This window comes from Macaca fascicularis, chromosome 4 (assembly GCF_037993035.2).
Source record: "Macaca fascicularis isolate 582-1 chromosome 4, T2T-MFA8v1.1".
NCBI classification, from domain to species: domain Eukaryota; kingdom Metazoa; phylum Chordata; class Mammalia; order Primates; family Cercopithecidae; genus Macaca; species Macaca fascicularis.
This window is the reverse complement of record NC_088378.1, coordinates 156,250,683-156,266,103: the sequence shown is the minus strand read 5'-3', so window position 1 is coordinate 156,266,103 and position 15,421 is coordinate 156,250,683. Positions and strand designations below refer to the sequence as shown.

Sequence of the window (15,421 nt, the reverse complement as noted above, 5' to 3'; positions counted from 1 at the left end):
CAAAATGTGGCCAGAACTGGATGTGTAATTTATTTGGATTTCTGATTTGGCCAACAGGGTTATGCATGACATAGAACAGTTAAAAAAGCAGTTTTTAGTAACCTCATAAATATGGCTTACAGTGAAGCTGAAGCAATTCTATCTGATGTTAGAATTTTCTAATGCCAAAGATATACTCCAGTAGTTTAGTTTAAATGATGTGAGGCTGAATTCAACTATTACCATAAAAATCGTTTAACCAAAAACATCTATTTTTATAATTTTTATGAAATAGTAATTAGTACTAAGCTTATCCAAAAACATTTTTAAGAACCTTACCTGAAGGATTATTTGTGTATTTCTAAGTGGGCTCTTTCCTTTCTTCTTACCTTTGTAAATATTTATTAAACTGTATTATATGCAGGAATGGGCTTAACACTTGGGATACAAGGTTTAAAATAAGTCAATTTCTGTCCTCATGAATCATTTACCAAGATAGCTATATGAACAAAGAATTGCAGTATAATAGTGGTAACACAGCAAGAGGATATTTTCCTTTTTTTTATTTTTTCCTTGAGATTGGGTTTCTATCTGTCGCCCAGGCTGGAGTGGAATGGTGCAGTCTAAACTTCCTGGGCTCAAGAAATCCTCTTGCCTCAGCCTCTCAAAGTGCTGACATTACAGATGTGAGCCACCATGCCTGGCCAGGAATTTCAATTAGGCCTCAACGAATGAGTGGGAGTTCACCAGGCAGAGAACAAGAGTCTCACACAAGAAGAAACAACAGGAACAGGTGCATGGTTATTACATACACAGTATGTTTAGGAAGAAAAGAAATGTTATATGGAGGGATGGAAGGGATGGGAGTCATGGGAGATGAAATTTAAATGGTAAGTTGATAAGGAATTCCTAGGGGCCTTAGATGCCATGCATTGAAATTCACATTTTCCCTTATCAGGAGCAGAAAGCGAACAAAATCCTTTCCATTATTCATTTTACTTCACCATATTCATTTGCTACCAAAGGAGTACTTAAACACACACACACACACACACACATGGATTGCCCTAATATTAAAAATACTTTCATTCTTGTTTTATTTACTTCTAGCCTTGTGGATAGGCATAGATTTTTGTCATTGCTTTGTAATCAATGTGTTTGCACAGTTTTGAAATATGAATTTTCTACTTAACATTTGTTGGCTTTAGCTGAAAGCTGCCTTCTTCCATATTTTAAGTTTGGTCTAAAGGTTTCTCTGCACACAGTGAACTGTAACCTACCTGGATATGCAAACAGGCTGTAACCTATCCTTGTACCAATCTCTGAGTTTTGGCCAATCCCAGGCAGCCAATCGTTCAAACCCTGCTCAAATAAGGCAAACACCGAGCTGAAACCAATCTGGCTGTTTCTGTACCTCACTTCTGTTTTCTGTCCACTGTTTTCCTTTTTCTGTCTATAAATCCTCTCCAACTACACAACAGCATGTCAGAGTTGCCCTGAATCTATTCTGGTTCAGGAGGAGAGGAGTAGGGAGGAGCTGCCTGATTTGCAAAGAGTTCTTTGCTGAATTAAACTCTGTTAAATTTAATGTGTCTAAAGGTTTTCTTTTAACACATTAGATTATGAGTACTTTTCCATATTTCCACATACTACCAAAGATTTTCAAGTGTAGGAGTAATTCAATCAGACCATTTTTTCATAAGATAATTCTCAAAAGAGTAAAATAAATGGAACATAGAAAGAAAAGACTTTAGGCAAGGGACCTCTTGGAAGCCGCTGCGGCAGTCCGGGCAAGTGATGCTGAAGGCCTGCAACAGAACGGGGGCCCGGGAGTGGAGAAGAATGGGTAAACTATCATATTAAAGAGGTGAAACTCAGGCCGGGGGCGGTGGCTCACGCCTGTAATCCCAACACTTTAGGAGGCTTAGGCAGGCGGATCACGAGGTCAGGAGTTTGAGACCAGCCTGACCAACATGGTGAAACTCCATCTCTACTAAAAGTACAGAAAATTAGCCGGGTGTGGTGGCGCATGCCTGTAATCCCAGCTACTTAGGAGGCTGAGGCAGGAGAATCCCTTGAACCTGGGAAGCAGAGGTTGTAGTGAGCTGAGATGGTGCCACTGCACTTCAGCCTGGGTGACAGAGAGAGACTCCGTCTCAAAAAAAAAAAAAAAAGAAGAGGCAAAACTCCAGCATATGAGCTAGAGATGAAGCAGAGGAAGAGGAGGTGTCCAGCATCAACGAATGGTGGGCTAGTGACTCTGGAGTCCATAAATGTAGGATAATGACAAAGTCAGGTTTAGATTCAAGTTGAAGACACCTATGTGATATACAACTGGAGTCATGTGGGAGGAAGTTGGAAATCATTGAGCTTAAACTCTGAAGAGAAAGAGACAGAAATACTAATTGTGTATGCAGAGTTGATGAGGACATCATGATGGTGGAGGTGCCTTCAGGGAAAGCATGTGCGGTAACAAACTCTAGGTCACTGCTTTTCCTTTTTACTCCAACAATGTGCACGTGTGCCAGTTCAATTCTGATTTCTTTTGATGCACGGCACATGCCTCCCTTCAAAGCTCTCAAACTGTCACTAAAGAAGGGGACTGACCTACCATGAAAATCCGCATCTGTTTTGATGATGCCTGTTAGAAGACTGCATTTCCTGAATGGGTGTGGTTTTACTCACAGCTATACAAAACCACACAGCTTCTCTGAAGGACTTAGGCAATTATTAGCCTGTGATAGCATCAGCAAGAGGAACGTGTTAGAACACATTTAACAGAAGGCATTTTGGGTGCTGCTTTACGGAACACTGGCTTAAGTACCTGAAGGGAACTACACTTCCCTAGGCTGGAAAGCACTGGGAGAGCTTTCTAACGGTGGTCTTTAGAGGGGGTCCTGGACTGGTGCTTTTCCTATTTACATCTGTTCCAAAAGCAGTGCCCGTGGTTTAGGTGGTTGTTTGGAAATCATGCACCTCTCAAGGATGTCTCACGGTCAACGATACAAGTGACACAGTTTCTAACTAGACAAATGCTCTTTTGGAATCCATTTTTTCTGTTTTCCTACCATGGATGGTTACTTGCAAGGAAATAGTACATGTGCCACTAAAGACCTCCAAAACAGAAATGCCAGCCTCCGGCATTTTGCTAAAATCCTATACTCTGTAATTTTTAAAAAATCTTGTCCCTCATTACTCCTCCACCTGACATCCTTTTAAACAAAGGCTCCAAGTCAATTATGCAGACAAGTGCACCTTTCTCTTCCGTAGCTGACAACCTGGCTCTTGCCTTCCGCAACCCAAAAACAGCCCATTGGTTCAGCAACTTGGGCTTTTTCCCTTCACTTAGATGAGAATTTGAGAAGAATCCACTAGGTAATACCTTTCTGCTCGCCAAACCTCCTCTAGTCAGAACTGAATAGAGACCTGAGAGAAGATACTTCTCCAACACTGTGCTTGAAGATGCTTGCTTTTTCACACAAACTGAATTCAGGATTGCCACAACTTCTCCAGGCAAAACTGTGAACTAAGCAACAGCCCCCCCCCACCAAAAAAAAAAAGAAAACAAGTTGTCAAAAAAATTTGTGAATGCATTTGGCAGTGGTTAGGTTAACAGCTAATAAATGTCCTGATGGCCACGCTGGTTCCTTTCTAGGTTAGCTAAGCTTCTATGAGTTCTTCTGTTTGGATTCCGTCTACCAGGGCTGGAGCCACCAGCAAGGGCATTCAGGAGGTGCATCAGAAGCAGCAACGCCCCGCAAATCTCTCCTGGATCATCCAAGGCCAGGCATGCCCTTGCTGGAACAAGAGGCGGAGGAAGGAGAGGGCCAAGTGTCACCACCGCAGTCTGCTAACATTGGATTCAAATCCTGAATCCACCACTGTGCACTGTGGGTGCTTTGATGTGCGTCCACTAGAGCTAAACTTGATCCTTTTCAGCAGCGGGACCACTCTTCTGCAACCAAAACTGACAACCTGCGAGGCCTAACAGCTGAAAGAAATACCGCTCAGAATAACCTGCCAAGGGCAGCAGGTGTGGCTTTGGGAGCCAAGGATAAAGCTTCTAGTTTAGCACAGTCCCGTTCCCACCCTCAGATCTTTCTCCCAGCCTACTGCTCCAGCCCAGCTCCTCAAAGCTGACATCCCCACTATCCCAATCTTAGACAGGGGCTCCTGTCATTACCACCAACAGAGTCAGTGATTAAAAAAGATAAAGAGACAAAAAAAGATTTCCAAAAGAGCCTCTGCCCTAGGGGAACACTTTATGTATTTAGAAGAAAGTGGGTTTCTAAAGGTTCAAAGAATATGCTGACCTCACATCCTGAAAAGGCTGGGCAACTGAAGAGGGAATGCAAACTCTTATGGCTTCATGTTGCTTAGATCAACAAGCAAATATTTCCTGGACACCTACCATAGGCTCAGACCTGCACCCTTTGCTGTGGGAGAGGAGGCAAAGAGGAGGATGCACAATTATTTTCAGACAGTTATTCTCAAACCTTTGTGTGCAAAAGTTAACTAAGGTGAGTTTTCTGGGTCCTACATCCCCAGAACTTCTGCTTCATAAGCCTGGTGTTGCTGAATCTGCAACTTTAATAAACACATCCAAGTGATTCACAAGCAGGAGGTACTGGGATTAGACCACCCTTGGGAAGCACTGGTCTGTGATTTGACTCCTGCCCTGAAGCCATGTGCAACCCATGTGCAATTGTGCTGATGGCAAACACTCACAGAGTAATGCACAGCAGTACATTTTATAAGATGCAGGCCCTAAATGTGATAGAAGTTCATAAAGAGAGACCACTCAGGACTGGGCACGGTGGCTCACGCCTGTAATCTCAGCAATTTGGGAGGCCGAGGCAGGTGGATCACAAGATCAAGAGATCAAGATCATCCTGGCCAACATGGTGAAACCCCGTCTCTACTAAAAATACAAAAATTATCTGGGCATGGGGGCGCATGCCTGTAATCCCAGCTGCTTGGGAGGCTGAGGCAGGAGAATCGTTTGAACCTGGGAGGCGGAGGTTGCAGTGAGTTGAGATTGCCACTGCACTCCAGCCTGGCAACAGGTAAGACTCTGTCTCAAAAAAAGAAAAAAAAAAAAAAGAGAGAGAGAGAGACCAGTCAGTGAAGTCCTGAGGGTTCAGGGAAGACTTTGTGAGTGACAGCCAGGATTTGTGGTCAGGCAGAACTTTGACAGAGACAGTCCCCAAGCAACTGTCTTAATCAAACCTTCTGATTCAGCATGACAAGGTGGCCATGGCATACAGCATAAATGGAGATGAAGATACAGGATAGAAAACCACCAGCAAACAGGTAAAGAGGCTTCCTATGTTGATTACAGGAAGGATACTGTCACCAGGAGAATCACAAAACTGGCACTTCCAGATAACACTGTGTTTGCATTTGCTTTCTACCACATTCATGTGGTTTCCTGCACTTCATAATTTAATATTTGTAAGAGAAAAGATGCTGTTATGAAACCCCAATAATGCACCACTTGAAGGCAGAAAGCCAGCTGCTAACAAGAGTGACATCTGAGCATCATTTCTGAAGCTCTGCTTCAGAAAGGGAATGTTTAGTAAGAAAGAACAAGAATAAATGCTATTCAATGTCAAACAAAGTGTGGGGATCCACAGGGTTAACGGGCTGGCAGATAACCAGTAATGCAATGACAGCAAGCACAGAGAAGGAAAAAGTCAGATCCCCTAAAGAAAAACAAAGGACAGTCATTCAAAAGAGGCCTATCTCGCTTATTTGGATATAATACTCAGGCCAGGCACAGTGGCTCAAGCCTGTAATCCCAGCACTTTGAGAGGCCAAGGAAGGATGATTGCTGGAGCCCAGGAGTCCAGACCAGTCTGGACAACATAGCAAGACCTTGTATCTACAAAAAATTGAAAAATTAGCCAGGCATGGTGGCGCACTCCTGTAGTCTCAGCTACTGGTCTGTGATGATCTGCTTCCTGCCCTGAAGCTGTATGTACCCCTGATGAGGTGATGACAAACACTCACAGAGCAACGCATAGCAGTGGATTTTATATGATGCAGGCCCCAAATGTGATAGAAGTTCATAAAGAGAGACCAGTCAGCGAAGTCCTAAAAATTCAGTGAAGACTTTATGAATGAAAGCCGGGACAGTCCCAGTCTCATATAGTCCCAGAACAAGCTATGATTGCACCACTGCAGTCCAGCCTGGGCAACAAAGAGAAAGGGACCCTGTCTCAAATAAATAAATAACAATAAAAATTAAAATAAATAAATAAAAATAAATATCATGTTCATAAAGCACTGTGCCACATTTTTAAAAATGTTACAAGGGAATAAATTATTTACTGCAGGCCAGGTGCAGTGGTTCACATCTGTAATCCCAGCATTTTGGGAGGCTGAGGCAGGCAGATCACCTGAGATCGGGAGACGAGACTATCCTGACCAATATGGTGAAACCCCATCTCTACCAAAAACACAAAAATTAGCCAGGCATGGTGTTGCACACCTGTAGTCCCAGCTATTCGGGAGACTGAGGCAGGAGAATCACTTGAACCCGGGAGGTGGAGGTTGCAGTGAGCTGAGATCGCGCCACTGCACTCCAGCCTGGTGACAGAGCGAGACTCCATCTAAAAATATATATATATATATATTTACTGCAGATGCTGACAGTCCTGTTTGACCAAAAGGTTGGCTTTCAAATGGGCAAATGGGGCCAGGAGAACCACCTGAGGACCTGGCTCCTTTCCTCACTGGTTGATACAATGAGCCCCTTGCAAGCGACCTGCCACGCCCACACAGAAATTCTGTTGGGCAAGAACAGAAGTGGATAATTATTTAATTAATTGCACTAGAGAGAACTGAATTATAAATTTGCAAGAGACCTTGGAGATCATTTAGGCACACAGATTTTTTTTTTTTTTGAGATGGAGTCTCGCTCTGTTGCCCAGGCTGGAGTGCAGTGGCACAATCTCAGCTCACTGCAACCTCTGCCTCCCAGGTTCACGCCATTCTCCTGCCTCAGCCTCCCGAGCAGCTGGGACTACAGGCGCCCACCACCACGCCCGGCTAATTTTTTTGTATTTTTAGTAGAGACAGGGTTTCACCGTGTTCGCCTGGATGGTCTCGATCTCCTGACCTCGTGATCCGCCCACCTCGGCCTCCCAAAGTGCTGGGATTACAGGCGTCAGCCACCGTGCCTGGCCTAGGCACATACATTTTTAAAGGCGAGTCATTCGAAGACGATGAGTAAGTTCTCCAAGGTGACCAAGACAGATGGGGCAGACCTAGGCTTCAATCTGAGGACTCTGCTTTCAGGTAATATCATGAATGGGGTTGATAAAAAAAATCCTTGGAAGTCCACATTATTTTGGTGTATGGTCTGGAATGTTTTTATCATTTATTTATAGTTTAGGGTGTTTGAATTCCAACCTCCAGACTGAGACTGTCATTCAAAGGCCCATGTATAGCTAAAAGTTACTCAGTAAATGTTTGCTGAACAGGATTTGGAAACCCCCATTATCTTTTACCTTGCCCATCACAATAGTCATGCATCGTTTAATGACAGGGATATGCTCTGAGAAATGCACTGTTAGGTGACTTTGTCACTGTGCAGCATCACAGAGTACTTACACAGGCCTGGATGGTACAGCCTACTACATGCCTGGGCTGTATGGTATAGCTTATTACTCCTAGGCTATAAACCTGGACAGCATGCTACTGTAGTGAATACTGTAGGCAACTGTAATACAATGGTAGGTATTTGTGCCTCTAAACACATCTAAACATAAAAAAGGTACAACAAAAAGAAAGTATTATAATCTTATGGGACCACTGTAGTATGTGTGATCTGTCATTGACTGAAACTTCATTATGTGACACATGACCGTATTTGATCACAGAGGCAAAAAACTTGCTATTAAATTGAATCTACTTGCTCTCGTGCGATTAATCCCTTATGCTTTCAGCTAAAATGGAGTATCTGGTGGATGTAGTTTGTTTGCTGTTTGTGTGTTTAGTTGTTTGGGTTTGCTTTGTTTTTGCTTCTGTTCTTTTTTCTAACCACAAATGCATTCTATTCAGATCACACTATTCTGCAAGTTTCAGAAAGAAACACACTAAGTAAATGCGGTTGCTCTCTCAGCGCTCTGACAAGGACAACATTTTCTCAAATGTCCTGTTGTTTGGGATGTAGAGATATAGCAATGCACTTGAAGAAGAAGTTCTGGTACACCAATGAAGTGATGCCTGATGACATTTAAAGCTAAAAAATGTCAAGTCCTTTGGATGACTTACCAAAAACCATTTGTGTTTCAAGACCATCCGTGCAGGCTGAAATCCACTCTTTCTCTCTTGTTCCTGGTCTGCAGCAGCACTACGTTTGAAGCTTCAAAATAGACTTTTTCACTATGCTCCAGTATGCTGCAGTCAAACAAAACAAAACACCAAGTCAGAATGAAAATGCCACTTCAAGCAGTTAGTGGATATTCAGGGGAAAATCCCTGGCCTTTCTCAAATGTAGATTTCATAACCTCAAACAAGCATGTTAATTATCAGGATGAAGCCATCTCACTTCTTATCTACATAAGGCGCCCTAAAATACTGGAGGTGGAGTGTGGGAAGGCCGAAAGAAAAAAAAAAAAAAAAAACAAGCACGACACTGGGGAAGGTAGCAGGTCTTGAAAATCAGGATATACACCCAGTGGGAATGCACTTGCAAAATTTCAAGTTTACCGATTGAAAGATGTGAATAAAGAAAAATTCATTACATTTAAGTGATTAAAAGACTGATGTGCAGTATCAATGGTAGAAAATGAGGAAAGTTTGTTTCAAATGAAAGACTCAGACTGACCAACTGATGTGAATACTTTTTAAATAAAGAGCTATTAAGATGGAACAAAAATGGTAAAGCGTAAGAGAGAGAACATTTTCCATTTTGCCCTATAAGTAGGTAATGGATGGGTTTCCCTTGTGTGATTCTTGATAAATTGATAAAAACTTTCTCCACCCAAGTTGAAAAGCAGTCGTTACTTTACACACTGAATATGAAATGAATGTTTAAAATATGCATGCCTCTTTACCCCCACTCGGAGCAGCTGATAAAGCCTACACATTAGAACCTCGTCTGACAAAGTCACTCTGAAAAGTTCCTTTCTGCCTTGTGAGCTTTTAACGCTCGCTCGTCACAGGCTGTTGTTTAAGCATCTTCTGATGCTTTGTCAAATTCACCCCACTGTTTGTTTTTTGACAATGGCCATTTGAGAGCCTAGAAAGAGTCTTCCAAAGATGTCTGCCTCCTTTTTTAGCCTTTTATGAGCTCATACTCATCTGTGTTGAAAACCCATTAGCCGACTGTCATCCAGTTCCCTAAGTATGGTGGCCACATCATACTTGTAACTCTAAACTCTATAAATCTCCAAAGGTCCCGGGGTGATCATCAAAGATTGCATCAAGTGACCAAGTTGTAAGAAAGAGGATATGCTCGTATGCCTCAGAAGCTTACTGTGTGAATAACTGATTCCTTGAAAGCCTTCTGTAACTATTACTTTATGGAATAGTCAACCTTTTTTCCGGAACATTTGGAGAGTTGTGTCTATCTGTGTCTATCTGTGGTTAAATTCCTGAACACTAAAAACTTTTGAGGAGGAGGAGAAAGTGTCTCTCAGTTAATGTTTAAACAAGTGAGTTGAGTTAATGCCATTCAATTTTCCATCTAGTTGGAAGAACAACTGCCTGAAAATGGCAAAAGTCTTTTTATTAAAATTTTTTTGATGCTATCAATACCCACAGAAAATGGGGTTGTAAGGATTTTATTAGTTTTATGTAACTCAGCTCCCACTCAAATGTGTAACAGTAACATATTGATAGAAATCAACATAAGCCAGGAAGTTCAAAGCATGACAAACTGTCTTTAGTTTACCCGCTTGGTAAAAACAGAATTTGGAGGGAGGAGGAAGATTTAAACAAGCCCACTGCAAGTTACTGGCTTGTATCAATCTTTTCTTTTTTAACTAAAAATATCTTGCTGCATTTCTCTTATTTGTTACCAACTTCATATCTCGAGGTATTCTAGAATTGGAAGAGGTCCTTGACATTTCATTCCAATGTCTTCTGCAAAGGAACCTGCTGACCCAGGGAGGGTGACATACCTCTTTTTAAAGTCATACAGAAAGTTAATATGTACTTTGACTGCATTCTGGGTTGTCACTCATGCTCATTGATGCTTAATGGACATAAACTCATTTAATGAAATGTTACGTGGTTTTAGTTTGAAAAATTTTACCAGTAGCATAATACTTCCTCATAGTACTCTCTGTTTTGTTTTTGCTGTAAGAAAATACATTGCCGTAAGACATAAATTCATTTCTGGATTATATTATTTTCAACTGTCTTGCAGCAAAATCGATCTGGGAGAGGCAGAATGGCCCTATTTGTTACTTTAACAACCTTCACCAGCTGCCAAAGCCAGGTGTCCAGAAAAGTAAGGTTTATACTATTCATAGAGAAGAAAAAAAAAAAAATAAGGACTCATCTAAGTGACAATATTTTCCATTCTTACTTATATCTGTAGATGTGAAGGAGTTGGAGTGATTCATTTTGTCATTTATAGCTGACCCTCATTTGCACATGCTACAACAGCTATAAGGCAATTCTTATCAAAAGAAAACCACTGAAAATTCTACATACCTCTTTTTAAGCAATAATTTCAATATGCTTCCCTCTTTCAACAAACTCTTTATCAATACCATTAATAATCATCAATAAAACAAACTGACTCGGGTTTAATCTCTGCCACCTATCCCTTCTCGTTTACCATTTGAAGTTATGCCTGCATATGTGAAAGCTGGCTATATTTAAAAAAGGATCTCACTCCAGAGGGTGTTCCAATTTGACAGGCATTTTGGTGAAAATTTTCCGAACAGTTATAAGCGACAGCAGCAGCAGCAAAGTATGGGATATCAACAAGCTAGAAACAGTGACCTAGGAGTCATGAAATTTACTTTTTAGTCTTAGTGTTGTAGCTAACTGGACTTTTAAATGTAAGTCACAGCCTTTTAAATAAAATTAGTTCTTAATCTATCAAATAAAGGAACTTATTAAATGTTCACCATAATTAATTCTCAATTATAATTTGTTTTTACATAGGAAGAGACAAACAGGTTCTCAGTAGAATATCAACTCAGGGAAAAAAGTTTTTTTTTTTTTTTTTTTGAGACAGAGTTTCACTCTTTCACCCAGGCTGGAGTGCAGTGGCACAATCTCAGCTCACTGCAACCTCTGCCTTCTGGTTTCAAGCAATTCTCCTGTCTCAGCCTCCCCAGTAGCTAGGATTATAGGCGCCCACCACCACACCCGGCTAATTTTTGCATTTTTAGTAGAGATGGGATTTCACCATGTTGGCCAGGCTGGTCTTGAACTCCTGACCTCGTGATTCACCCACTTCGGCCTCCCAAAATGCTGGGATTACAGTTGTGAGCCACCGCGCCCGGTCTGGGAAAAGGGTATTGTAATCAATAAATAGTGCTGGGAAACCCGGCTCTTCATTTGGAAAGAGATCGCTATCTTACACCATACAGAAAACAAATTCTAGATATATAACTAAACATATAAACATGTGTTTATACAGATATACATATATAGCATTTATTATACATATATGCTCTTTTACAAAATATAGAAAAATAATTTTATAAGCATGAAAGCCTTGTAGGTTATTGTAAAGATGTTGACTTTTAAGTAAAATGGGAAGACCAGAGATAATTTTTAATGCAGTAGTATCATGATCTGCCTTATGTTTTAAGGGCTCATTCGGTCTGATTGTCAGGAATAGACCATAAGGGGATATAAATTAAAGCACAAGTTACTGTTACAAGCAGTCTACAGGATGGCTTCCAGTGATCCCACCTCTTGGAATTCATGCCTTTGCAAAGCCTTCTTAACTTGAGTGTGGACTGGATTTAGTGACTCACTTCTAGCAAGCAGACTGTGGCAAAGGTAATGGGAGATCATTTCCAAGACTGGGTTACACGAAGATGGTGGCTTCCATCTTGGGATCTTGCATCGTCTTCTGGATTACTCACCTGGAGGAGGCTGACTGCCAGGCTGTGATGCAGTCCTGTGGAAGGGCCCACATGGCATATAACTGAGGCCTGCTAGCATCTATGTGAGTGGATTTGGAAGCAGATCCCTACTGTCCCCACCCCATCCTTCAGATGAGACTTCAGCCCAGGTTAACAGCTTGACTACAACCTCATGAAAGACTTAGAGCTAGAGACACCCAGCTATTATGTGCAGGGATTCACACTCAGAAAAACTGAGAGATGATAAACACTTGTTGTTTCAAGCCACTAAGATTTGGAGTAATGACTTACATAGCAGTAGATAACTAATACAGTTACAATGTAGAAACACTCTTCTGGGGACTTTACATGACTTTTTACAGTTGGAGAAACTGAGCCCCAAAGAAGTTAAATCACCTGTTCAACAGCACACATCCATGGTAGAGGCGGGACTCAAACTCAGGCCATCTGACTCCAGAAACCAGGTTCTTAATCCCTGCATCACACTACCCCTCTTAGAACCATTTTTCCTAGGTGTCCATGCCTCAAATTTGACTTCCCACTGTAGAAAGTGCTAAAATCACATAATTTGCACAAGCAACAAACCATCTGCATCTTCATCAAACTTTTTTTTTTTTTCAAGATAGAGTTTTGCTCTTGTTGCCCAGGCTGGAATGCAACGGTGCAGTCTCGGCTCACTGCAACCTCTGCCTCTCAGGTTCAAGCAATTCTCCTGCCTCAGCCTCCCAAGTAGCTGGGATTGCAGGCACATGCCACCATGCCCAGCTAATTTTTTGTATTTTTAGTAGAGGCAGGATTTCACCATGTTGGCCAGGCTGGTCTTGAACTCCTGACCTCAGGTGATCTGCTGGTCTCGGCCTCCCAAAGTGCTGGGATTACAGGCATGGGCCACCACACCCGGCCATTCATCAGGCTTCTTAACCTGCCACATAGCTCTACAATTCTCACATCTTTGATACCTTAAGTATATCATAAACTATATTCAGTCATCAAAGAAGACAGAAAGGTAGCCTCTTGCTGTTTGAAGAGCAACCTCAGTATGGTTCTTCCATTTCAGTCTGGTTAATCTGGGTCATTTAACTATTAGAGAATTTCCAGCACCAGTTGCCAATGCTGTGATAGTCCTATAAACTGAGTGTCTTTTTGCAATTGTAAAGGGTTCTCCCTGAAACTACTCATTGGTGAGGAAAAGAACGAGATACTGAATAAGATAGCCACAGTATTTTCTGTTTGGATTTTTTTTTTTTTTTTTTTTTTTTGAGATGGAGTTTTGCTTTTGTTGCCAAGGCTGGAGTGCAGTGGTGCAACGTTGGCTCACTGCAAGTTCTGCCTCCCGGGTTCAAGCAATTCTCCTGCCTCAGCCTCCCGAGAAGCTGGGATTACAGGCAGCCACCACCACGCCTGGCTAATTTTTGTATCTTTAGTAGAGACGGGGTTCCACCATGTTGGCCAGGCTGGTCTCGAACTCCTGACCTCAGGTAATCCACCCACCTCGGCCTCCCGAAGTACTAAGACTACAGGCATGAGCCACCGCGCCCGGCCAGATTTTTTTTAATATAGGAAAAAATCAATTTTCAGTTGGCAACAGAAAGCCACTAAGGATTCAAACTGTACGAAGTGTTTCAGTAGGAACCGGCAGGACCAACAAATTTTTTAAAAAGAGCTTTTGATTTATAGAAAATACAATGACTATTGTCCCTATAATTATTATAACAAATGAAGATGTTTCTTTCTGTGACATAGACATGTGAAATACAGGAGGAGAAAGAAATTCTGCACTCCTGCCTCAATACACATTTAGAATGGCACTGTGGCAGGAAGAAACTGGTGCTGGATGGTGCAACTATCAATCTCACGCCTTAGGAAGATGATGCTCATCATGCAGCAGTCAGGAACATATTTTTTAAATTTGTTTTTATTTATTTATTTATTTAGAGACAGAGTCTTGCTCTGTCGCTTAGGCTGGAGTGTAGTGGTGTGATCATAGCTCACCGCAGCCTCGAACTCCTCGACTCAAGCAGTCCTCCCAGCTCAGCCTCCCAAGTAGCTGGGACTACAGGTGTGACCCATCAAGTCTGGCCAGGAACATGTTTTGGATCCATATTGATGGAATATTCTTTATTTTGGTCTGACTCTTAGGATTGTACCCACAACCAATGGAAACTAAAGAACTGAAAAGAAAGAATCATAAAAAGAAATACAACAAAACCCACTGCCATTTCTAAATCTTTCTGTTACCCAAAGTGACTGTGTTTTATTAAAGGCATGTGATGCATCACCGAAGGTATTTTTTGCCATTTAAAAATACCAAACAGTAGTAACAGCTCAACAGCTAGGATGCTACCACTTAACCTGCAATTTGGACAATTTTGTGGGGATGAAATTACTTTGTCTTATGACACATGGAGCAGATGCTACTCATTAACACACAAAAATGTCTAAAACAGAACTTTAAAAAAACATATGCATTTAGAAACACAAGTAGAAACAGCTTCAAAGAGTATAAGCAAAACGGCATAATACAATGAATGAAGAGTATGTTTTTTTAAGAAAGTCAATCAGATTAGCAAGTAAATTTTATAGGCCTCTCTCTAAATAAAGTATGGATTTGAAGGAAAATGTCTTGCTTTTGATTTTTTTGTAACGGAAAGAGGGTAGCCCATATCATATACCAGCCAGTATGTTCTATAGGATGTTATATTCATTGTGGAACATTATGTTCTGCCAAAATTAAAAGCAGGATAAAAAAAGGTTAGGATAATTTGTTTTTAAAAGGTTGGGATAAGACTTTGGAGGGACTTTGGTATGTTCATGTGCATTGTAAATCTATGAGAGGGGAGAAAGCACACATCTTGGCCCAAAATATATTTGACCACAGAACACTTTTTCCAGAAGAAAGAAAACCAGTGGACACAGGGTGTAGACACTGACCAGACTACACCCTTGTAAACAATACACTAGGCCAGTGGTCCTCACACTTTTGGTTCTCACACTTAAAAGCTCTTTGGGGTCCTCAATAAATTTTAGGAGTATAAAGTTTGCTCTATACTCCTAATACTTATTGAGGAATCCAAGGAACTTTTAATTAGGTAGATCATATTTAACAATTACTGTACCATATTAAAAGCAAAATTAAGAAAAAAATGTAAAATATCCATTAGTTCATTTAATAGAAATACTAATATACCCATTACACAGTACATGAAATAACATCTTTATGAAAAAATAATTACATTTTTCAGAACAAGAAAGTTAGTGAAAAGAGTGACATTGATTTAGATTTTTCCAGCTCTCTTTAATGCCTGGCTTAATGGATAATGGTTAAATTCTCTTCTGTGCCTCTGAATTCAATTTTCTGTGGCATGTTGTTTGGTTGA

At 41.1% G+C, this 15,421-nt stretch overlaps 2 protein-coding genes across 2 annotated transcripts in view; both read right to left on the bottom strand.

Moving 5' to 3' along the window:
• Positions 1 to 15,421, bottom strand: part of ATXN1 (ataxin 1) — a 458,573-nt gene that overhangs the window by 348,432 nt on the left and 94,720 nt on the right. Inside the window, exon 3 of the mRNA NM_001436892.1 lies at positions 8,260 to 8,385. The gene's annotated coding sequence lies outside the window, so the exon portion shown is untranslated. The remainder of the gene's footprint in view (positions 1 to 8,259; positions 8,386 to 15,421) is intronic.
• The window catches only part of LOC135970357 (uncharacterized), a 429,298-nt gene that overhangs the window by 319,157 nt on the left and 94,720 nt on the right, over positions 1 to 15,421 (bottom strand). Inside the window, exon 3 of the mRNA XM_065543049.1 lies at positions 8,260 to 8,385. The gene's annotated coding sequence lies outside the window, so the exon portion shown is untranslated. The remainder of the gene's footprint in view (positions 1 to 8,259; positions 8,386 to 15,421) is intronic.